Source organism: Ambystoma mexicanum, chromosome 1p (genome assembly GCF_040938575.1).
Source record: "Ambystoma mexicanum isolate Mex_15411 chromosome 1p, UKY_AmexF1_1, whole genome shotgun sequence".
NCBI classification, from domain to species: domain Eukaryota; kingdom Metazoa; phylum Chordata; class Amphibia; order Caudata; family Ambystomatidae; genus Ambystoma; species Ambystoma mexicanum.
The window spans coordinates 223,232,928-223,258,426 of NC_090921.1; the positions used below are offsets into that span (position 1 = coordinate 223,232,928).

The 25,499-nt window shown below is 47.0% G+C and overlaps 1 protein-coding gene across 1 annotated transcript in view; it reads right to left on the reverse strand.

Annotated features, from left to right (window-relative positions):
- STAG3 (STAG3 cohesin complex component) overlaps nucleotides 1-25,499 on the reverse strand; it is a 2,261,782-nt gene that overhangs the window by 781,972 nt on the left and 1,454,311 nt on the right. The window lies entirely within an intron of this gene.

Consider the following 25,499-nt stretch of genomic DNA (forward strand, 5'->3'; position numbering starts at 1 on the left):
CAGGGCTATATATGGGACGTCCCATTGGGGCGGCCTAAAGCACCCATAAAGACATCGATGGGACACTCAAAATGTGTCTACGTTTTTTCCATAGGACACCCACTATATTAAAGTTACCGAGGTTTCCAGCCTGACAACAGGAAATATTCACAACATGTGAATCCATGAAAGATCCAATGCAGGAGAATTGTATTTTCTTGCAAGAGGCATGGCACCTGTCAAAACCATCCGTTGATGGCTTCGAGACATTGTCTCAATTGGCCAAACAGAGCAGACCCTCTGCCAGTTTAATTATTGCACTCAAGAGTACTCTGGATCTATCGGCTGAGGTAGTCCCCAACCACCTGTTTGGGATGCTCGCTGTTAAAGTACTCTCCTTAAACATGCTAGTGATTAATGTATATTTGCATACTGCGATAGCTATCACCTCCCTAGTTCGGGTTTGGCATTGTTCTGTCCCGAACGGAAAAGTGATCGTTGCAGGCGACATTAATTCAGATTGTCGCATCTCGTATGACGAGGGCGTTTGGGATTTGGGCAAAAAATTGACATGTGGGACAGAGAGTGGGCAGAAATCTCATCGAGACAAATTGTGGAAGCTCTCTCTTGAATCTGTGGGTTTGGTATGTCTAAATGGAGAACTGAACCAGTTATTCCAACTCCCTCTGCGTGGCATAGAGGAGCTAGTTCCTCACCAATAGACTACATATTTGTAGATGTAGGACTTTCCCAATTAAACAATACACAATGTTCACTCGGTCCCTTGCTTCCCCAAGTCCATAGAAAAGTTTAACCCTACTATATGAGATTAGTCACCATTAAATTCTCATAGGCTGCACCACATTTTATCAAAAATAGTTATTTATTTTTCATATTTCAACACATAGAAAACTTTTTATCTTTTTTTCTTTTTATCACCACTATTTTTATGGAGAGTTGTTCAAGTGTTTATACTAGATCACAAGATCTACAACATTGCGATAATCTATCGCTGTGTACATTTAATCTCATGTATCATTTGACCATTTAATATTTCACAAAATTCATTTCTTAACCTAGATCTTAAAGGTGCTTACCTCTATCATAGAGGCAAACAACTTAGTCCGTAAAAACCTTTCACTTCAACTTCATAAAACCCATGCTTACTTTCATACCACATTCAAACCATACCCGACATGTTTCATTCCTTCCACACTTACACACGAATCACAAGGAAATTCTTCAGGGGTAAAACTTTAAGCAACATTCAATCAAATGTACAATCATAATATTCTTCTTATAGTCTTATGCACAGCTCTCCCAACTGGTCCGCATCACTGTCACTCCCTAAGCCCACCATCTGTGTGAGCCCTTGCAGCTGTCACCGTCATCCGCCTCTGTTGCACCCCTGACGGCTACCTTCAGTGCCCCGGACGATAACCATGCAGAGCCTCGGACCGCCAGCGCGTGCAGCCCTCCCATCTCTTCCTCCTGTGAGGCCCGGGCCAGCTCCGCCATCTGTCTGACCCAGACGCACCGCTGAACCACAACACCATCTCCTTCTAAGCTCACCTCCTGTGAAAGCCCTTGCCGGACTGCCACCACTCCTCACTGCCTGCCTGGACTTTGCACACTCCTGAAGGCAAGAGGAGCCACTGGTATCTGCCTGCCTTCACCGCCTGCCTGGACTCTGCAAATACTTGAAGGTAAAAAGTGCCACAGCTCGCCGAAGCCCACCATCTGCAGGTATCTCTGCCTGACTACCGCCGCACCTCACCACCGGCCAGGCTGTACACAACACAGCCGCCTCGCTAACCCCACCCAGTTCCTCTAGCCTGCACGCCATCCAGCCTTGCCCCTGAAGGGCCGCCGCTCCAGTGACATCCTTCACCATCACCAGAGCTCACCATCTTCAAGTGCCCTGGTGACCCTGCTTCCTGCCCACCCTGGCGCTCCCTGCCTGCAGGAGCCCCTTTCTCACGGTCCCCAGCCCGCCACAACTCGGCTGGACTGCTGCACAAGAAACTTTCCTTCCTCCTCCCGATGACACCGGACCTACTTCTTCAGCTGTGCTCTCCTGCCCAGCACTACACACCTCTCTGCCCTGGACGCTTTGCTGATCTGATGATCTCTACAACTGCCCCTGCTACTCTCCTCTCTGACCTGGATGCTCTGCTGCTCCACTGAACTCTCCAACTGCCCTTGATTACTTCCTGCTACAACCCCTATCCTAGGTCACTGCAGTTCTCACCCCTCCTACACCCAGCTGCTTATCTCCAAAAGGCTCCTACCTGACCGCTCTGCTGCTCCACTGATCTCTCCAACTGCCCTTGATCGCTTCCTACTGCAACCCCTATCCTAGGTCCCTGCATTTCACACCTCTCCAACCCAGCATGCGACTCCCATCTCCTATCCAAAACTCACCCTACTGCTGCCTCCTCTGATCCCATCCCCACTTCCCTCATCCCCAAAATTTACCCTATCCTTATCCCCTACCTAACCATCTTTTTCAACATCTTTCTCTCCTCCACCACCTTTCCTTCAGCTTTCAAACACGCTACCATTATCCCCATCCTGAAGGAACCTTCTGCTAGCCCTCTTCTCGCCTCCAACTTCAGACCTATCTCCCTTCTCCCCTTCATCTCAAAGCTCCTCGAGCGCCTAGCCTACTTTCAACTCCCTCCTCCTCACCTCGCAGTCTGGTTTCCGCCCTAAACACTCCACTGAGACTGCCCTCACCTATGTCCTCAACTCTCTCCTCAATGCACGCTATGCTAAGCAATCTTCAATCCTCATCGAAGCAGCTTTTGAACCCATAGATCACCCCTTACTTCTTAACACTCTGTCCTCCTTCGGCTTCAAAGGCTCTGTCCTCTCCTGGCTCTCCTCTTACCTTTCCAATCGATCCTTCACTGTCTCCTGGGGCGGCCGCAACTCCTCCAGCCTCCCCCTGAACTATGGTGTCCCCCAGGGATATGTACTTGGACCCTTTCTTTTCTCTCTATATACACCTCTCTTCTTTTGGCATTGTTAGGGAGAATTCTCCTTCTAGGGCTAATTTCCCTCACCTAGTGAGTCCCCCAGCAGCTTTGCTGGATTTATGGAGTTTATTTTTTCCACCTGGTAAGAGTGTACATCCTTGTTCACTCTTACATGTGTTTTTGCCTATGTGTTTTTACTCATTGTGTGATCTTGGGCACTGGAGCACACCACTCCAGATGCCCCTGTTATTGTATGGGTTACACAGCACCCTCAGTGTAGTAACCCAGGGTTGTCTTTTAGACTACCCTCCGACTCAATTTCACTGGGGCTGACTACTGTCCCCCAGAGAAAGGTAATGTTGCCATTTACTTTACATAGTCACTTTTACCACAGACCCAGTACACCCCATCTTACATGGAGTACTGGAAAGGGCTAATCTGTACCCCTTTTCTGTCTGTACCTCCCTGAGCATTGTTTCGCTCTTTTAACATTTAGAGTTGGCTGGTGCCAGTGGTATCTACCCTAACTTTTCTACCAATATATTATTAGATAAACGTGGTAATACTTTTGGCTATTTTAACAGCCTTAAGCATAAACCCGCTCGACCAAATCGTCTCTTTTGGCTCTGGCTGGGTTTATTCGCCATTTCTTTTTGTTAAAGTCCTGCTTGTGTTTTACTTTGTGCGGCAAACTAGGTTCCCCTTCTTTGTTCACTGTCTTTTGGTGGGCTTCTGCAGAGAAACCCTCCTCTTGGCGCCTGGGTGTCTAGGTAGACTGAATGTGGGGAACGGGTGTAGTCACCCCCTGCACTGGGTATCCTAGGAAACCCAAGTCGCACTTTGCCATGATTGGCCGAGGTGGTTGTCCCGGCGGGACAACCCCCCTGCTGCGTGATTGAAAGCCAGGCTGTGTGAATGGGGGTTTTGCACATAAAAGGAAGGTCTTTTGGGCTAGAAGTCAGAGTCGCCTCTGGAACTACAAGGAACCGAAGAGAAGCAGAGAGAATGACGGCTGCTGCAACTACCCCATGCCGGTGAAGTCCTGATCTATCTACCCTTCGACAACTAAGAAGATCCAGTCCGGAGTCTTCTTCCCTTGAGCCTGGTGGGGATAACCAGCTCATCTTCTTCAGACAGATGTCTCCGTCGTGGTTGAAATCGCTGCACACTGCTTTAGTGGTCCGGATAGCTGTCTGCCGAGCCTCTCCTGTTTTTAAGGAGCACACCTTTTATTCGTCGTCACTGCTGCCGGCTTCATCCCTGTGTGGTGCAGACCCCCTTCAGACATCCTCCTTCACAACGAAGCTCCAGGAATCGTGGGTCTGCGGGAAACCAACAGGAACAACTGCCAGGGCACCAGCTGCATAATTGGAATAAGGTACTGTGTTCTTCTCGAGGAAACTGGGTGAATCCCTTTTCTTCATCCTCAAGGCTCGTCCTTGTCTTCCCTCCTTCTTATAACTTTTGCTTCCGAACATTGACAATATCAAAGTACTTTTAGGCTACGCTGAATCGTGAACTGTCTAACGGTGTGATCTTCTGCAACAGGTCTCCGGTGTCACTTAACCCTGGCTCCGCCCCTTTGACTTTTTAACTCCTATTTCTGAGTGTTTCCCGATGCTGTCTGCCTAACCTAAATATTGCCTGTGATTTTTGCCTCCAACTCCCTCTGGGTATCTCAGGTGCCAAGTGTGTTTTTGCCCCGGTAGCATTTCATGTCACGGATACGCTTTTATTTTTTAGACCGAGCTGTCAAAAAGTGATCGCAACCGTATCCGCAGTATCGTGTTTTGTTCATAACACCGGTTCATTCAAACATTCAAACACAAGGTACTTACCTTGAGACATACTCTACAAAGTGAATTGGTTAGTTGTAGTATATTTAACGTGTGGTTTTATTTAAAGGTTAATAGAAGTGTTGTGTGTATAACTGATGGTTTAAAAATAAATGTACTTATATTTTTTACCTGAAACCTTGAGTCAGTGTTTGCTTGAGTCACAGTAATTGTGGTCCCTTTGTGTAATCTCTGCTACTGCTCATATACTCTTAAGATAAGCCCGGCTGCTCTGCTACTGCTACCACTATAACTTAGTAGTACGGGCTTGTACCAAAGGTAAAACTTGTATTACCACCTGTGCTCTCAATTGTGTTTAGTGGTCCCTAAGGGCACTGCACAGGATTCTGCCCAACGTGCATCTCCCCCACTTCTACGTGGACGATACCAAACTCTTCCTTTCCTTCTCTTCCTTCACACCAGACCTCCATCACACTCACTCTTCCTGCCTCACAGCCATAAAAAACTGGATGTCATCCCACTTTCTTTCCCTCAATACAAACAAGACTGAGGTACTTTTCTTCCCTCCTAACACTCTCTCTCCCCCCCCCTTTCATCTACTTTCCACCCTCCAACCTCCCCAACTCTACCCATACACGCAATCACGGCCTCCATCTCATCTCTCTCTGTGTCCAACCACATCTCTCTAACCTCTCAACCCTGTCGGCACCACCTCTTCAATATCCACAAGATCCGCTCCCCTCTCACATTCCATGCTTCCAAATGCCTAATCTCTTCCATTATTTTCTCCCACCCCTTCTACTGCTCCTCTCTCCTCTTTGGACTTCCTGTCTTTCATCGGACTCCCCTAAAATCCATCTACCACTCCTCTATTCATACCCTGTGTCTTCGCGGCCCTCATCACCATCTTTTCCTCTCTCTCTCAACTTGGTTGGCTTCCCTTCCTCTCACAACTGAAATTCCAATTCCTATGTCTCGTGTCTCGTCTACAAATCTCTCCATGACCTGGCCCCCCCCTACCTTTCCTCCCTCCTCTCATTTTAATCTCCCTCAAACCCTCTCCGTTCTGCAGACCTCTACCTTTAACTGTACCCCCAGCCCCATGTGCCTCCTCATGCTTCCGCTCCTTCCAACTCTTGGTCCCCTTACACTGGAACTCCCTACCGCTCTCCATCTGCTCCACCCCCAACTACTCACCCTTCTGCTCCTCCCTGAAAGACTTTTTTCTTCACTCCCCCCCCCCCAAAGCCACTTCCCTTCCGCTCTCCCCTCTAACCCTGGAAGCCCTTTTGCCTCACTCCCTCTCATCCCCTTCCCTTCTCTCTCGCCCTATGCCTGCCCCCCCCTCCTTCCCCTATGACTTCCACTGATAAACCACGTGAGGCACTGTTGGTTACCTGACAACTCCCCCTTCCCCTTTCCCCCTTCCTCCCACTCCCCTGACCTCAATACAGTCTTGGTTACCCCCCATTATCTACCCCTCTCCACTCCCCCACTTCCCCCCTCCTTTTAGTAAATTGTTCTACAGATTGTTCTAATGACTTGTTTCATGTTGTAAATATGCTTCTCTCACTATTGTAACTGTTATACTGTAAAGCGCTTAATAAACTCAAACATAAACAAACAATGGATTTCGTTTTTTTTCTGATCTGTATGGGGACCATATGGTGGGCTGGCCAGAGGACTATGGTGGTGTTAATGTAGAGGGAATGGTAGGTTGGGCCCCTAATATTGAGTATGCTGAAATATCAGAATTAAGACAGCTAAAACTTCATGTGTGGCAGGCCCTAATGTACTTACCAACAACACACTAAAAGGTAATCCTGCCGCTTGGGCCCAGATTCTTACCATGTTGTTTGGGTGTATTATAAAAAGTGTAACTATCCCAATTAGCTGGCGAACGGCTTATGTAGTCCCCATTTTCAAGAAGGGGGATAGAACCCAATCAAGGAATTACAGACCGATCGCATTAATAGACGCAGACTGTAAGCTATTCACGTCTTTTTTGCTATCTCATGTAAATGAAAGGGTGGCTAGCTCTAATTTACTAAATAACCTTCAAACAGGCTTCAGAGTAAGGCACTCTACAAAATTTAAATGGGCTGGTAATGAGAGCCCTCCAGGGCTCAACTTGGGGAAAATTTGGAGGGGAGCTATATGTAGCCTCTATTGATTTATCTATAACTTTTGACAGTGTAATCCACTCTCATCTCTGGGATACACTGGCGAAATGGGGCACCCCTCGAGGTCAGTTGAATTTAATAATGGTTATGTATGAGAACTCAGGAATCCAAGTGCGGCTGAATTTAGAGGGAAATCTGTCCCGTCAGATCAAAACTCACATGGGACTAAGACAGGGATGCTCACTGGCTCCCTGTCTATCTAATCTCTATGTGTCGGATATTGGAGAGTTCCTGGAAGAAGTGTGCCTAGGGGTTCCAGAATTTGGGGACTTGCAGATACCATGGTTGGCCTATGCGGATGACCTCCTGCTTCTAGACCACACCAGAGTGGGTCTCCAAAGGTCAATTAATAACTTTACAGAATTTGCAGCAAAAACAGGTTGGCAGTCAATCCACAGACGACTGGAGTTCTAGTTGTGTCAAAAGGGAAAAGGAAAATGCTGGGCTGTAATTTGGGGGGCGGGGGGCTACCCATAGAGACTACCCCAAAAATTCTATACCTAGGCTTGCCAATAACATCCCAGCCATCAAGATCTGGACTTTGTGCCTTTCTGAAACAGAAGGCCCTGCCTTTGGCTACCCAAATGCTAAAACTAGACCATAAATGTGGTCAATTTTCCGCAAAACCTGCAGTTTACTTTTATGAGGGGAAAATTAATATATGGAATGGAATTATATTACCTCCAATTGCAGAATTTATGGGGGAAAACCTTGAAACTACAAAAAAACATCCCCTTGGCGGCCATCCACTATGAATTGGGTTTACTATCATTCAAAGTGAAGTTCAAATGGTGTCTTTTGGCCCTGTTCCAACGCCTGATAGATCCTGTTTGCAACACCTTATATGAGGACCTGGGTAAATTGGTGCCTCTGTTGGAACTGGGACTACCCCAAATAAATACTTGGCCTTGATCAGTGTGACCTTTGTCTTGCTGAATTGGATACACATAGGCAGACGTTGGTAACAAATCCTGAGAACGTTAAAAAAACATTTATATGAAAGGGACTGGATTGATATGATAGACAAATTCCATTCATATTCCTTTCTCAGTGATTTAAAATATGAGCATAAAAAGCAGGGGCCAATTTTCTTTATCATGACACAGTTTCCAAATCGATAATATTGTGCACTCCTCCGTAGACTCAGATGGAATATCCTCCCAACAAGAGGTTCTGAAAAGAAGGAAGATTGTGGATGATGTGAATTCCTTCTGTCGATTTTTGTCAGAAACCAGGGGAAATGGAATCTTGTAAGCAATTATTACTCTCATGCCCGGAGTTACAGGGATAAAGAATGATCTATCTTGAGAAGTTTGCAAAGTGGGGAATTAGGGGTGATGATGCTTATATTTGGTCTCAATGTATCTCGATCCAGAATAATACAGAGGGTCTGGCTGTAGCATGTTTTATTAAAATGTTGAATCTATACACTGACCACGCTCTGGAAGCTGTGCCTTGTTATCCATTGGTGTAAGGGGGATACTAGTTAATATGGTAGTAGAGGGTTAAATGCCATAGGGTACTGGAACAATGAAAAAAATCTTTTAGCTTTGTGTTTTTAGATAAAAAGTTCAAAGGTTCCATTCGTCACAGTTTTTAATATGTATAAACATTTTTTGAATGATTGATAAATCTCTTTTGCTAATGCTTAACTTTGTGACTATGTGGAGCCTATGCAAATGAAGGTATTTTCTCTTGTTTAATCATGAAATAATGCATGTATTATAATGACACTATTTTTGTGATGCATTTTTCTAAATTTCAATTGTAAAGGTTTCTACTGGAAAACATTAAAAAAAATATTTCTCTATGGCCTAAATTGTTCTGGCTCGAATAGGTGTTCACTTTTGTAATGTGTCCAGACTGCAAAGCACAGGTTCATTTTTCCAGCAAGTTACTTTTCTAAGAGCAACAATGCCATCAAATTTAGGATGCACTTTCAAGTAAGCTAGCACACTTATCAGGTTCATTCAATTAAAATATGAATGTTTCTTTTTCACCAGTGGTACAGTCTGGTGGCCTATCGTTCGTTTACATGGTGGCTTTACTGGAGGTTTGGATGCCGCGTTCGACGAGTACCCGCCTGTGTCGTTCAAGCTATTCGTGCCAAATTCCCCAGTGACACTTGGATTGCCAAACACCATGTGCATCTCAAAGGGTTATTTCGCACAGGGACCATTGTTCACATGGACTCAACAGACAGTGTCTCCAGACTCCATCGTTCATGCCCATCCATCCCCCTTCCCACCCTCCCCAGTACTGATGGCAGTTCGCACTTAAGACCATGCCCAAATCAACAGGTGTGCATCGTTATGGTTCTGAACTTTTAGGGCACTTGGACCGTGAAACAGGAACTGGCCCTCCTTGGCTCACCAACTGCCCCCATTATGGGTTTTCAGGTCCGTGTGTTGGGGGGATCTCCATCTTGTATGGTGAGCACTGTTGCGCATGCTGGCAGCTTCCTTCCAGACCCATGTCCCCACACCCGAGTGGGTTTGGGGGCACTCTGAATCACCCAAAAGTTCCTTGCTCTCCTAAAGCTCTATTTGCACACCCTTGTTGCTAGTACGTTTAAAATCCCTGTATGGAATAATTCCATACCATTTAATGATAGGTGTGTTCCATTTGCCATGGACCAGGCCATGTGGACGTTGACCACATGGCCAGACGAGGCCCAGTGTCTCCTGACTCCCCTCTTCAAGATCTAGTCCCTGCAATCAACATATGTTTTATGTAATTTGAGAATTGTTCTGGTTCTTTTGCGCTCACCTCGTCCCTATCCATCCTCCTCCCTAGTATCAATGGCAGTTGGCACCTATGAACAGGGGCACACAGTTTGAAGTCGCGATTCATTCCTTTTGGACAGCGTTTGAATATTAACCAAAGGTGAATATTTTGATGAAAAGTTGATGCACATTGTGCGTTTTAAAAGAAATATATTCAGCAACAGTATTCACTACTACTAGCCGCATATCGAAGTAACTAATCAAACTGGACCACATGGCCCAACAAAGTTAGCCACTTTACTAAAATAAAATGAAAAAAAAAAAAAGATTACCCACAAAAGGATTTTGCCTTTGTGGTTCAACCATGGCCCTATTGCCATATAGGCAGTACGAGCAGGCCGATGCCTGTCCACTCGCAAGGGGGATGGGTGGGTATGTCAGATGTGAAACATTGGCATCAAGGTTGAGTGGGTGTCAATGAACAAGTCACACATTCACACCCACTTTTCTAAGCCTTTGTAAACACCTTCACATTTACCAGGAGAACATCTCTGAGATCGGCAAGGTATATCGTGATCGAGCTACCTGTTCCCAGGATACCTGTTCCACTGCTACTTGTTCCCCTGCTTGCTGAATCGGCTCATTTGTTCGTCCAAGTAAGGGAAGGTCACCTATTTGCTTCTTCATGTTCATCGATCACTGCTCTGAAAGTTTCTATGGATTTTCACCTAATGTACCCAGTATTATAATGTTCATTTTTCTCAAAGACTTCACCATTATTGAATGTTTGATGAATTTTGATCTTGGTAAATAGCACATTTCATCACTGTGCATTGTAATAGAAGTTATAAGTTACTCACCATAGTGACTAGAGTACTCTTAGTCGTCCCCTTTCCTCCATACTGCATGGGCGTCCCTTCCAAGGGATGGGAGACTGAACCCTTTTCACCAGAAAAAAACCCTTCTCCAAATTTAGAGGGGTGCGGCCCTGGGAGCATGCGCTGCCCTGACTCTGCCCTCTGGCGCCACACCTCAGTCCACATAAAGGCATCAACAATAGATTTAACATTGCCTAATGACACCATATTATTATGGGGGGGGGATGGTGGGACGTATGGAGGAAAGGGGACAAAGGACTAACTTATAATTACTTTTACGTCCCATCCCCTTTCCTCCATACTGCATGGGCGATTACAACTGAATGTGGCCTCAGGGTGGAAAGGAGACCCCCCTTAAGCAAATAGGTTCCTGAGAACCGCCTGTCCGAAAGCCGCAACAGATCTAGAGCCAGCATCCAAACAGTAATGCTTGCAGAAAGAAGAGGGAGTGGCCCAAGTGGCCGCCCTGCTTATGACTTGCCAAGGGACATGGCGCTAGAATGCGATGCACGTTGCCTTGGCCCCGACTGCGTGAGCGTGCATGTTGGCCGGAAGCGGCCCGTGCTGTCCCTCATACGCTTCTTTGATGGCCGAGACCATCCATCGGGATATGGAAGCCTGATAGCCTGGTCTTGAGCCTCCAAAAGTGACAAACAGGGCATCCGTTTTGGTCCTGTCCAAGTAGAATTTCAGGGCACGTCTGACATCAAGGCAGTGTAGCACACTCTGCGCTTCGTCCTTAGGATCGGCAAAGAACATAGGTAGGACTATTTCCTCGTTCAAGTGGAAAGCAGATGGCACCTTGGGCAGAAATGCTGGGTGTGTCCGCAGGACTACTTTGTCCCTGTGAAAGGTAGTATACGGTTCCGAGGTGACCATTGCATGGATTTCGCTGACTCTACGAGCCGAGGTGAGGCCTACTAGTAAGGTGACTTTATGGTGACCAGCCTGATGTCTGCAGACGCCATTGGCTCAAACAGTTTGTGCGCGAGGGCGCCCGAGACTATGTTAAGGCCCTTATGAACAAACTGCATGATCTGAGCTTCTCGCTCCATCTCAAGAAGTCGCTGCTGCAGCCCAAGCAGACTGACATTCTTGGGCCTCATCTGGGACACGTGCTGCAAAGAAGGTTTTCTTGTCAGAGGACAAGTTCTCAGCCATCTATTCATGAGCCTGCTAAAGACCCTGGGGGGGGGGGGGGGGGGGGGCAAATTGAGGCCAAAAGGGAGAACCTTGTATTGGAAATGGTAGCCCATGATCCTGAACCTGAACGATGGGGCTGCCAAATCGGGACGTGTAGGTACGCGTCCTTCAGATCCAGGGAGCACATCCAGTCCCCCTTGTACAATGTCTTTGTTATAAAAGCTGGCTTAACCATCTTGAATTTTTGTAGAGGCAAGGAAAGGTTGTGGGTGGAACGGTCCAGCTCAACTCTCAGGCCCGCCTGGCTTCTTCTGAATGGCGAATATCCTGGAGTAAAATCCCAAGCCTCGCTGGGAGGCTGGAACTTCCTCTACTGCCTAGCTCTCTACAAGCGACTGGATCTCCGCCAGAAGAATTGCTGTCCCAACTTGAAGGCGTGGAAGGGAGGAGAGGCTGGGATGGGTAGGCAGTACTCTGGATACTACAGAGAGGATCCAGGGGTCCGCGTAATTCTGGAAATGTTCATGGAGAGCAAGCCTTTCCCCCACTGGAGACACGTGGACCCGAAGGGGCATGTCAAGCCTTCTTTCCCTCAGAGGCTATCACGGAGGAGAGGGACTGGAAAAAGCCCTTACTCCTTAACCCCACCCCCTTTTTGTTGCTCGCAACGGTTCAGAGACGACGAGCGGTCCCGGCTGCCTGGATCTCCGTTCCTGGAAGCCTCGGAAGCCTCCATGAGTACGCCCCCTGTCGGAGCGCTGCTGTGACTTGGTGTACGATTTGGGAGTGGTCTTTGTCAAGATGGCAGTTTGTGAGCTCTTTTGTCCAGCTCTTTGTCCGTGGTGGAGTGGAAGAGGTCCCCCTCCCCTCCAACGGTAGATATAATATTCGTTCCTGGACGTCTGGGTTGAATTTCGTTGCCTCAGCCAGGTGGTCCTTCTCACGCCCATGGTGATACAGACGGCACAGCCAGAGGTATCAATATGGGACACGGTGGATTCCATGAGGTCCTTTGCCACCATCTTGGCCTCAGCCAGTCCCGCCTTAAAATGCGATTGGCTCTCTGTAGGGAGTTTTGGGAGGAAGTCTGCAATTTCCTGCCATAACCTTTGGTTAGCGGCGGCCAGCATGGCATCAACGTTGGCCTGACGAAGATGCAAGGATGCATTGGAATACAGCTTCTTCCCATACGCCTCCAAGATCATCTCCTCCTTGCCTAGTAGCATCGCTGCTGTGGAGGTTGATGACGACTGACGCAGAGTATAGTGATGCTGCAGCGATCACAGAGGAGTGTGGCCGAGGATGGGCAGATAGCAAGAGTGTATCCCCCTCCATCTGCCTGTACTGGTGTCCAGGCATCGATTGACTGGCTGGACCAAGTGGGGCTTGAGCCAACCTTTCTTGGCCCGGGAGACTACATCGGTTTGCAAGCGAATCCCCGTTTTGGCACAGGGGCTTCGTGTGAGGACTTCAGCCAGATCCCCCTCTGCTGGCTGTTTTGCCTCGGGTTGGGGTAGGCCCAGGCACTCCACCAGCCCTGCAAGAAGTTCATGGTATGCCCTGGCTGAGGATGGCGTGTCCAGATCCTCCTCCTCATCCATATCCTGTGGATCAGGAGGAGCCTGTGAAGGTGGAGGAGTAGCTGGAGCCGGAGGCTGGGGAACAGTGACCACGGCCGGAGGCTGAGGAGGCTGGTACGGAACCGCCTGAGGAATCGGCTGGGGAGCCAGAGGCAGCGGCTGCGCCGGGACCGGGGGTGCATGCAGAGTAGCTTGTGGTGCCAGTAGCATCGTAGGGAGGACCTCCCTGATGGCGTCCTTGAGGATAACCCCCATCTGAGGTGACTTCATGAGCCAGAGGAACCTCTCGAAGAACCCCTCTTCACTGGCCAGAGAGGTGGTAGGGGGTACTGACAGGGTTGCCGGGAGCTGCTGGAACCGCTGCATACCCTGCCCGTATGGACGCAGTGGGAAACTGCCCTGTGCATAAATAGGATAGGCTGTAGGCCACATACCTGGTTGATGTCAGTCCCACCTTGACACTTGTTCTTCACCGAACTTCTGGAATCGCGGACAGGTGCCTCTGTCTGGCGCGGCAGCCATCTCGTCAAGCTGCCTGCCACGTGTTACTCGGCTCACTGGGCCCATCCTCCTCCAAGACTCTTGCGTGTGGATCACGAGGCCTACCCTGCTCCTCTGGTCTATACCCGGAAGGTGCGACACCCACGACCCAGGGATCGGTAGAGCTGCTATTAGGTGCCCCCTCAAACGTATTGCTGGTACTAGGGCATAGCCCCTAGGCCATATTGCCGGTACAAGGGCGGAGCCCCTCGGATGACAATCTGGTACAAGAACCTTCCGGTCCCTCAACACTACCACCGGGAGGATTCAAGAATCCCTCGGCCCCAAGGCCGGTAGCTGCAGCAGCCTCGCTGCACGTGCTGGTACGAGGACCTGAACGGCCCTCCGGTGCAGGAGTGTCCTTGGGAAGGAGTCTCCTTTGCGGGGTGCGATTGAGAATAGCTCCCTCCACCTGGCCAGTCTGTTCGTTGATAGTGAGCCACACGCTGTGCTAGCTTGCAACCGTGGTCTGGGCCAAGGCAACGTAGGCAGAGGGCATGGTGGTCTGAAGTTGGGAATAGCCTGTTGCAGGATGGACACCTGCTGAACCCTGTGGAAGTCGACATACACCGGGGAGGGGCGTGACGCCTGAGGACCGAGTACCTGAATGATCAAAAGACAAAGAAGTATCTGCGCATGTAATTACATGGCTGACGCCAAACCCAGGAGCGTTGAATTCGGCCTGTTCCCATCGACATGGAAAACGGGACTGAGGTGTGGCGCTGGAGTGCAGAGTCAGGGCAGCGCATGCTCCCAGGCCCGCACGCGCCTCTAAATTTAAAGGGGAATAAGGTTTTTTTCTGGTATGGAGGAAAGGGGACGGGACGCAAGAGTATGGAATGTTTAGTGGTCCATGTCTGCAAGCATGTTTTCTTTTGATGCTTTAAAGTTCATTCAATGGCGTAACACGTTCGGTTTTGCAGTATAACAATCAATTCTTTAAGTTATTGCTGTGTTTATTTGACGAGGTTAGACATGTTTTCTTTATTTAAGAAAATCTTTACAGACTAAGCCGTGTAATAATTGCTTTATTCACATTCAAACAGTATTATTTGTAATCATTATATTTTTTTTTACACAGATCTTACATACTTTTCTAAGAATGCCTTCATGTAGCTTTATCGGTTGCTCTTCTATGAGCCATGACAAAACTCTGGGCACAGTCCGGCATACATTCCCGAAGGATATTGATTTAAATAAGATGGATTAGCAATTGGTGTTTTGCAGTGAACGAGACTGAAAGTAGAGCCCAGTCTGTCTTGGGAGACGTGAGGGGCAATCGATTCCGCCTCTGCAGCCTGCACTTTACCGTCAATATGTACGAACAATCAAAGTACACAAAAAAGTGTCGAACCCCAAGTCTTCGTAAATTGCTTCAAAATGAAATTCTTACTCAAATGCGGCTCACACTGGCTCAGGTGAGCAGTGGACGATGAATTTGTTATGTTTGTTGGTATGTAAGATGATGGTCTGTATAAAGAAGTATTCTCTATGATCACTCGATTTATTTAAAAGTAGTGTATTGAAAAGGTAACTTCAAGAACGGTTTACAGTTTTCAGTGTTTATTTCCATCAAAGTTGTATTACTTGAGTTTCCATAGTTACCAGATTCATCACAATTACTTTTGCAGAGTCAACATCAACCTCACTCGCCTACCACGTAATTATATTGTACTAGTCCTATATATGCGATTGAACTACTTGGATGTGTTATGCTTGGAATTTCAACATATTGAAATGTATTATGTCTAGTATTGGTTATTTACACAAAGTGGAATGTATGGATGTCTCTCCATGTGTACCATCGTCTGCATCTTATGTTTTCAGTTTTTATGTACCTTCGTCTGCATCTAATTTTTTCACTTTCATTTCTCTTTTTAATTCATATTAAAACAAATACTGTGTTATAGGGGGATGCTGGAACTTCGACTACAATCACTTCCTCCTTTGCAACAGGTCCAGAGTATGAGGTATTTGTACTTATAGCTCACTTGCAAGAATCAAAGTAAATCCTACAACGGATATACTTTGAAACTGAAATGCATGTAAACGTGCCGATTTTGGTTCTAACGTTGCACTTCCTTCCCTAATGCCGAATAGTTACCAAGGACACATTACAAAGCAAACTACTTTTCAGGGCAACATTATAATAACTATGTTTTACAGGGTGATCTCAGATCAAGTCCATGTGTCATCACGGAAGGTTATCAGGGGGAAATATGAAATTAATATTATGACAAAAATCGCGTAAACTTTTTGAGGTTATGTTCATACTAATGTTCCATTTGTGTTGCGACAACAAACCTAATAGGATATGGCTCGCAATCATTTTAAAATACTTTGTGCGGAGGTGCTCTGTGCGATGAAAGATTTTAATTTTCAGTTTGATTGACATTTTTTTATTTTTTTATTATTATTCTACTGAAGGAATGTACTCAAGATGTGGAATTAGAAGAGACATGGACCAGAGGTATACATAACCTAATATGAAATACAATTGGGCTTCACGTTGCATTATGAATACAATTTAATAACGTTGCTATCTTTACAAGTCCGTCAAGTTGTTTCTGTTTGTAGATATGTACATATGTTTGTTTGCGTTGAAATTAAATTTACTGTATTTAAACCATATAAAAATGCTTTTTTACAGCTTGATGTTGCGGTCTGCAAAGTGAAGGCCAGAAAATAAGGGTAAAGAACGACCCACTCTGTTTTGAACAAGTTTGTAAGTGGGTGTTTTAGACATATGTTTTTAGTTTCAAAATCGTATATTCTGTATGTGTGCTATACATTGCACATCCTTTTCTATTCATTAGGTTAGAAGGCCATAAGGAAGAGGAGTATAAAGACACAGACATCGACGGAAACCAAAGATCTCGCTTGCCAAACGGATTTCATTATGAAGCAACTTGAGGCGCAGCGTGGTCCAGTCAAAATTCAGACTATTGATGCATATGTCCAGTGACCCGAAAATGAATGGAATCTCACCTGCGAGCAATACAAAGTTACCATTGACAATTGCTACTTTGTGCAAACTCGACAAGATGAAACTGAAGACAATTAGGATGCATTGCAAATGCTCGGCAACCCTTTCACACAATCTACACCCTATAAACATTTTCTACCCAAAAAACATTCAGTGTTACCTGTTTCTCCAATTCATGCTGAAATATCACAGCCTGAACTGACAGAGCCTGAAGCTTCAATGCAATTGATGAATTTGCTCAAGATCTCGACATCAGTTTGCAAGTTTGGTGGATTTGTCCACCACTGTCGACTATCACAGTACTGCCAGACGACTGGCTATTGAAGGAGCAAAAGTACATTGTATTCGACAGCTGCCTGCTAGAGATTGTACAAATGCTGAAATTTGATCATGCATCAAAAGGGTAAGGGGATTGGCTAAATGGCCACGGAGTAGGACGCGATTCCTATGTGCTCCTGCTGATCCTGCAGTGATCCTAAGATAAAAGACGCTCCGAGCAGGCTGGGAGATGCCAATCTGAAACTACGGAACCAGGAATATGGAGGAGCATACCAAGAGTCTGGTGAAAACAGCACGATCAGTAAACTGGGAGCCAGATAAGATTGCAAGATGGCGCCCGGCCGAGAACAAAGGAACTTACCATAAGATTATCACACAAAGAAAAGAAGAGACGCGCTGCAGTTCAAGAGGAGTGGACCCTGGTTACTGCGTATGGGACCAGAGGTGGAAAAGGGAGCCAGTGGCTGCGTGGAAAGTTGCTGAACACGAGCGCCTGCTGCAACGGGGCGGGAAACCGGCTGAAGCAAAGTTTTATCACTAAGCAGTTAGGAGGCCCGCAAGGGCGAGGTTCGCCCCGGAGAAACCTAATGCAGACTGTAGAGCACTGGAAGTAGCGGGTGCGGAGGATAAAGGCTTCACAGAAATACTGCCTCGCCCAGAGATTGAACTAGGATTGCGGACAGCGTATGGCCCTGGGGGCACTCATAACCAAAACTAAGTTATAAAGTGGCGCAGCAAAGTACAAGATCGGGAATAACCCATGGAAGTAGCTTAATTGAGCTGCGGCCGGATGATCACTAAGGGGAAGCCCTTGAGCAGAGCCAGATACACTATAGCGTATGTTGTGTGAGGAGACATTTGATGGTGGAGCTGCAGTGCACAGGCCAGTTACTTAAGTGAAACTGACGCATTAACAGTGAGGTAAGAGTCCTCACACACAGTGGAAGCAAAGCAGACGCACAACACAGGCAGGCTGGTTACCGAAGTATGAGGACAAGGAAACTGTAGCGGACTGAACGCACGCAGGGAGGCACGGTCATTGGAGCATCACGAAAAGTTACCCCAGTGGCTGAAAAGGGGTATACAGCAGAAGGACTATAGTAAATACTACGGCCCAACCCACGTGCAAACAAGACCACATAACACGGCCAGGACAGCGAAGGGGGTAATGCAATGTCCTGATATAGCCCTGATAAAGACAAACAGGGAAACACAAGGAACCGGAGCTACGGCAGGGCAGCGACCAAGAACATTGCAGAGCAGATATAACCCAAAAGGGGCAAGGAGGCCCATCGGAATCGCTGCTGCTGCAGAACAGGCATCGCAATACGCACACCTGCAAGTGCGTCGCAACACAAGCTGTACAGCTATACATAAAGCCCGCTGCAGCATAAGACACTAACAGAATCCGTAAGAGTAAGTGAAGACAGCACTAGAGAACGGCAACTTTCCAGGGCACCGGAGGACAAAGGATTTAAACTGGGGAGCGAGTGTACTACATAGGCAGAAGTGGGCCAGTCCAGCCCGGACGGGAGCACAGGCCAGTTGGTGGCACGCACGGCGGCCAGCTGGATGCAGGACAACCACAGATGTTGGTAACTGTCTGGACAGTGGGGTACACACAGCCATTGCAGAGGCAGTACGGAAGAGCGCACAGGGGTAAGAAGCAGGCACCACACCACAGGGCGCCTCGTGGCACACTAAAACCCGCTGATGCACCCCACAACTAGAGGGGGCTGACGGCAGCTCCCAAATTGAACCAAGCACTGGACGGGCCAAGGCTGGACGAAGGGCCCGAGACACTAGCCCCAACTACAGTAATTGATACACCAGGAGGCACCAGAATGGCATCCAAGTTGCCCAAAACAAAAGGGAAACAATCGACAATGGAGGAATTCACAAAAACACCCCAGCCACCCGAGGGAACCAGGAACAGAGAAAGGAACCTGCAAACAGACACTGCAGCAGCATGAAATGATCAAGAGTTCCTAGACGCGATCGTGGACCTGAAAATTGCATGGGCAACAAAACTGGAGGCAGCTATGGTCTAAATCAAAACATCTCTGGACCTCAAAATTGGAGCAGTAAAAGAGGATGTGAACCTACTGAGACAAGATGTAAAGAAAATAGTGGGATGCACAGTCGAACTGGAGAAGGAATCAAACAAAAACTTAGCTGCCTGCACGTCACATTCCTCAGAGATCCTGACAAGGAAACCACAGCCAGGAGCCCCTGAACCAACCCCCCCACTGCTGCCCCCCCATCCCGAGACCGATAATTGCCAATATCCTGAACTACAGAGACAAGGAAAAGATCCTGGAATTCTTCCGAAGTGGGTGAACGATACAAAGGGCATCCCCGCCTATCACGGCGTACCCGGACTATACTCTCCTGGTGCAGAGAAGGCGACTGAACTATGGGACAGTGAAGAAGAGGCTGTGAGAGGCGGGCTTTAAGTATAAGTTGATGTACCCGGCAAAACTGAAAGTGTTTCACAAGAACAGGGCCTTGTTTTTTGAAACCCCAGAGGATGCTACAGAGTAGTTGGATGGACAGAACTGCCCGTCGGGAACAAGCACACAGTAGGAGGACGGAACAGAGAAGTGAAGCAGTGGCTCCAGAGGCTGAGGTGCTGTATAAACTATGACATTGGGACTTAAATATAGGATAGGGCAAACGTAAGCTGAGAGAAGAGTTAGGTTTTAAGTAGAAGGCTGCGGGCACACACGATATGATGCATGATTGCGGGAGTCACAATGGATGCATCTTCGCACCCCAGTAGTTAGGTTAGATAGGTTACCGGTAGTGTGGTAACCCCCCTGCCGAGTTCCTAATACTGGTAAGCCGTGACAGGACTAAATGCGGGATCGGCCTGAGATCCAGGGATAGAGCTGGGCAACAGTTAGGGACGGAAAGGGCGGGTGGTGGTAGGGGATTGCAGTGTTATTGGTTAGGGAACAAACTTACATACACGCGCGCTGGTGCTTAAAGGCTGAAACAAGGACGGACAGAGGTGGGGACTGGGAACAGTTGAACTATGGGGGACCTTAAGATACTAACCTGGAATGTCAGGGGACTCAACAGTTACCTGAAGAGGAACACGATTATGATGTACTTAAGAAGGCAGAAGATGGATAGCACCATAATACATGAAACGCATCTCACGAAAGAAAAACAAGAGGCGATACCAAGGAAATGGAAGGGGACCATCATAGGCGCAACATATTCGTCTTATGCCAGAGGAGTGATCACTTGGGTGGCACCACATGTCCCTTTCCAGTTGCTACAGAACACTGCGGAGGTGGATGGGAGGATAGTGGCAATACGGGGATTGGTAGTAAACAGAGAAATATGCATTATCAACACATATGCCCCGAACCAAGACAAAATGCCTATTTGAAGACACTTTATAGGAAAATTAGCCCGTACCTGGGAGGGCTGGGGGGTCATATGGGGAGGCGACTTCAACTGTACAACTGGACCCGAGGGAAGACAGGTCAGATAGGAAACTAGACAGACCCACCCCGGCAGCCAGAATACTAAAGACCCTGTTGGGAGACCTTAAGCTGGAGGATATGTGGAGACTATCCACACACGACGAGACACCCACAAGATAGACAATACTCGCACTACTCAGCCCCACAAAATTGGTATACACGGTTAGACTATATATTTGTCTCACATGAGATGACGGGAGAAATGGCACAATCAGAATATAAAGCGAGGGTCCTCTTGGACCACTCGCCATTGGTTTTAACATGGCAATATGTGCCTCCTAGAGCTAGGATCCCAACATGGCATTGAAATATATGTTTAGGGAGGACCTGAGGGAAGGCATCGTAGAATACTTCAAAAAAATTACCGGGAGTTCAGAATCAGCCGGAACTCTATGGGAAGCATTTAAGGTGGTGATGAGAGGATCAGCTATAGCCAAATCTACAGGTCTGTAGGGAGGCATAATACGGGAGCTGCAGAAGGTGGAGGCAAAACTAAACGTAATTATAAGAAATACACAGAGAGACAAGCCGGGGAGACTGCTGGCATGGTTGTACAAGAATGAGACCCATAGACCAACGATCAGGGCAGTAACCAGAGAGAGAGGACCATTATTAGACACCCAAGCGGACGTGAACAGGGAGTTCCTTGAATTTTATAAAAGATTGTACGGGGACGCAGGAGGGAGCAAGATAGTCAAAACGCTAGAGGATATTGGCTTACCAAAATGAAGTGCAGAAGAGCGAGAGGACCTAGACACTCCAATTACATTGGAAGAATTAGAGGGGGTGGTTGATCAACTAATCACAAGTAAGACCCCGGGCACAGATGGCCTCCCCAGAGAGTTCTATAAAATGTATAAGATCGATGTGCTCCCCCCGCTGCTATCAATGTTAAATGAAGAATTTGAAACCGGAACATTGCCAGAATCTCAGAGAGGCAATCATTATCCCACTCCCCAAACCTAAAAAGCCAAGCACGGACTGTGGGTTGTACAGACCGTTGTCAATGCTGAACTAGGACAGCAAGATACTCACGACAGTGATGGCAAGCAGAATGAAACGGGTCATAAGTAAATTGATACACCCCGATCAGACCGGATATGTCCCACAAAGGAGCATATCCGACAACCTCAGATGTCTCCACCGGGTCATAGAGCACACAGAAGGAGACTCGAGCGAGATCGCAAATGTATCACTAGACGCAGTGAAGGCCTTTGAATCGGTCAAATGGCCTTGGCTGATGGCAGTCCTAAAAGAATATGGGATGGCCCGGGTATCTGAAGTGGGTGAAATTATTATACAGCTCACCGCTAGCCAGAGTTAAGACGGGGGCGATTATCTCAGAAAGGTGGCAACTCAGCAATGGCACCAGACAGGGATGCCCTTGCTCGCCGATACTGTACATTCTAGCACTAGAACCCCTGGAGATATACCTGAGACAGCAATACAACGCAGATGTGTTGCTATTCTTGAGGTACCTTGAGTAAAATCTAAAATACATCCTGGAGGTAAAGGAGCGATTTGCGTCGCTCTCTGGCATTGCTATTAATCCCAAGAAATCGTACATATTCCCCTTGGGGAGGTATATAGGGGTCCCGCGGGAACAACTGCCAGTTTTACAAATACCCTGGGAGACCAGTACCTTCAGATACCTGGGGATTGACATCTATCACATGGTGGAAGCGGAATATAAACATAACACAGAGCAAGCGTTAACGAACATTCAGAATAGCATGAGGTTCTGGACTAAGCTCCCCCTGGCCATGATGGGGAGGGGGGCATTGCTGAAAATGGTCGTATTGCCTAGGCTATTACATTTTATTGGGAACATACCATATAGGATACCAAAGCGGTTCTTCGTCAAACTCCAGAGCATATGCAGGGGCTTTATCTGGCATGGATCTAGGAACAGAATAGCCCTGTGGAAATTACAGAATACGTATGAAAAAGGGGGAATAAAACTGCCAAACTTTGAGGTCTACCATTTGGCCAGTCAACTGCAATATGTAGCTAAATGGTTAACTGAAGACTGGACATCAGAGTCCAGACTGTTGAGATCTGAGTGTGCCCAGTTTTTTCTGAAAGAATTAGTATGGCTGCCCAAACATGAGCTAAAAGGGCGCCCGGGGATGTTGAAGTTGGGATGGGAAATATGGCGGAAGGCTTGTCAGGCCTTGGAGAACCTGACCCCGTGCTCTCTGCAAGTGCCATTAGTTGCATTGACTGGAGGTGACGTGCAACTGAGAATGACGATTCGTAGGTATTGGGAACCTGTGGGAATCGCTACAATGGGAGATATATGGCAAGAGGGGGAAGTAAAGCAATTTGAGGTGCTGATAGAGGAAACGGATTTACACTCAGGGCAGTACATTAACTATACTAGATTGGTAAGGCGGGTCAGAGAGATATGGTCTGAAATAACGCCGGGAGATCAACCTGACAAAGCTATTGAAACAATGTATGATGTTGCAGAAGGAAGACATGAGGTTTCCCGAATCTAGGACCAGCTGATGTCCAGGGTGGGGAAGTAAGTGGCCCAGTTAAAACAGGATTGGGAAGAGGAGGCTTGGGAACCCATGAGTGACGGGTTATTGGAGTGGGTTCAAGGGTATCACAAGAAAGTGTCTAGGCATGCAAGACTACAACAGATACAGCTATATGTAACCCACAGGGCACACACGACCCCACGCCCCCCAGAGTGGATAGCTCGGATCATGAGCGCGAAACGACAAACATGCCCAAAATGCGGGATAGAAAACGCTGGGATGATACACATGTTCTGGGCATGTCCGGAAATTGGAAAGTTCTGGGAAGAGGTGGCCCATCGATTAAATGAGAAAGGGATCAAGCTAAACGTTGAAACAGTGTGGGCATGCATGTTAGGGCGGTTCCCTAGGCCGCGTACATAAAAACATGTGAGCAAACTTAAGTACTTGTCTTATATACTTGCCAAGCGCAGGATTGCCATGGGGTGGAAAGCATGCAACAGACCGAAGGCAGAGGTTTGGTGGAAGGATCTCCAGAAATGGAACAAAGCTGAGACGGCAGTGTGGAATGAAGTGGGCAGTAGAGGAAGTGAGGAGGAAGCAGAAACCCTGACGGCCTGAAAACACTTAGTGGCCACACTGTTGGGGTCCGCCCAGGACTACCAAAGCAATCATGAAACCTCTGAGGATACTGAGGGGAAGGAATATCCAGAAGGAGAAAAAGCAGAGTGCGAAGTGGGGTAGGCTCCAGTTGGGGGGTGGGTAAAGGGAAAGCAGTAACTATTTAACGATATTTACATGTTGCTAAAGGGTTATGACGAGAACTGCTGGAGTTGTTGAATGTTGATCGTTCATTGTAAAAACGAATAAACATTGTTTGAAAAAAAAAATAATACATCAAAAGGAAACATTTTCGGGGAGCCATTGGTGAATGTGTCTTGTGTATCAAAAGGCACCAACCTGAAAATCCATGCAACCTGTGTCCACCTCCATAATACATTTTCATGGTCTGCTCAACCGTTGCTCAGCAAAGTGCCTGCTGGAAATCTACTTTGTTCAGCAGCTTTACTATTCAGCGGACCGAGTTTCAGCAAGATTTCCAGTTTTTGTCAATGTGTGGGTCTTGAGTTCCTTGCTAAAACCCAATACTACAAATACCAAAGGGAATTCTTATTCCCCGCTATTAGCCATGCTTGGAAAGTCGAACAGATGTCAATGAATAGTACATTCTCTGGCAAACGTTTCAGGCTAGCTGGCAACAGACTGTGTGATAGTCCAGGATTTTCCGCAAAGTACTGCACATTTCAGTTTCCAGAAATGGAAAGTAAATAAATTGTGAATTCCATGATCGTGCAGGTGTCTGAATGTACATCGTCTTTGGCCATGGAGAAACATGGTTTCATTGAATCGATCGAACATCTGTAATCCAGGGGAATGCAAATAGACCCCATAGCCACTGACCGGCACGTTTCAATAGCCAGGGGCATGCAAGAACAGTTTCCACACATTCAGCATCAATTTAATGTATGGCACATTGCCAAATCATTGTAACACTTAGAAAACAGAACGCTAAGTAATTATAAAGTTATTCCTATGGCTGAGTCCCTAGCCAACCACTTAAATGACCCTATCTGTAAATAATCTCGTGCCAAGTGGATGTGGGCCCTAGTTGGTGCTGCTGGGCAGACTACAAATGGTGTCGAGATCCTGTCCCTATTCTCTCTAAAACACTTTCCTGGTGTCTAATAAGTGCACACAGAGAGGAGGTCGATATATTGTGTTTTAATTTGTCGCCCCCATAGTGTGTGTCTTATTAAAACAAAACAACTATTTCTATGGATAATGATCACTAGAATAGATTTTTTTTAAACAATATTCTTCCGCCAAACAATGGTGCAAGAGTATACGTGGGGATAACACTTTCAATTTCTTTTTAACAAGCCCTTTATTTTCTTTATAAGGGGGTTGAAGTCTGGGTTATCAACCAGAACTATGAAACAGTCAACCGGTTTCAGCGGGATTCTCAAGTAGCCGCTTTCTTCAGTACGAATACTATTTTTTAGTTCTTGTATTCTTGTATTCTAAACAATATCTTCAACACTGTGAGGTATTGGAGGGTGTCTTCTAGGGTCCAAAACTGGATAGGGTGAAACTATTCCTGATCCTATATGGACAAAGACAAGAGAGACAATTGGGGCTGATGTCAGGCTCAAGTACTATAGTTAAAACTAAAACCTATTAGGAACAAATATTTCACTGGTGATTCTGCCTACTAGAGATGAAGTTCTCATTACCTCTATGGCAGAGTCCCAGGATCTGAAATGCGCTGTGCAACACAAATAGTGTCTACTGCGTCTAGAAGTCTTGATAGTAGAGTTGTTTTCTCTCCTCACTTTCTTACCCTGTAGTTGAAAAATGGGACATGTATATACTCAAAATTTGAAT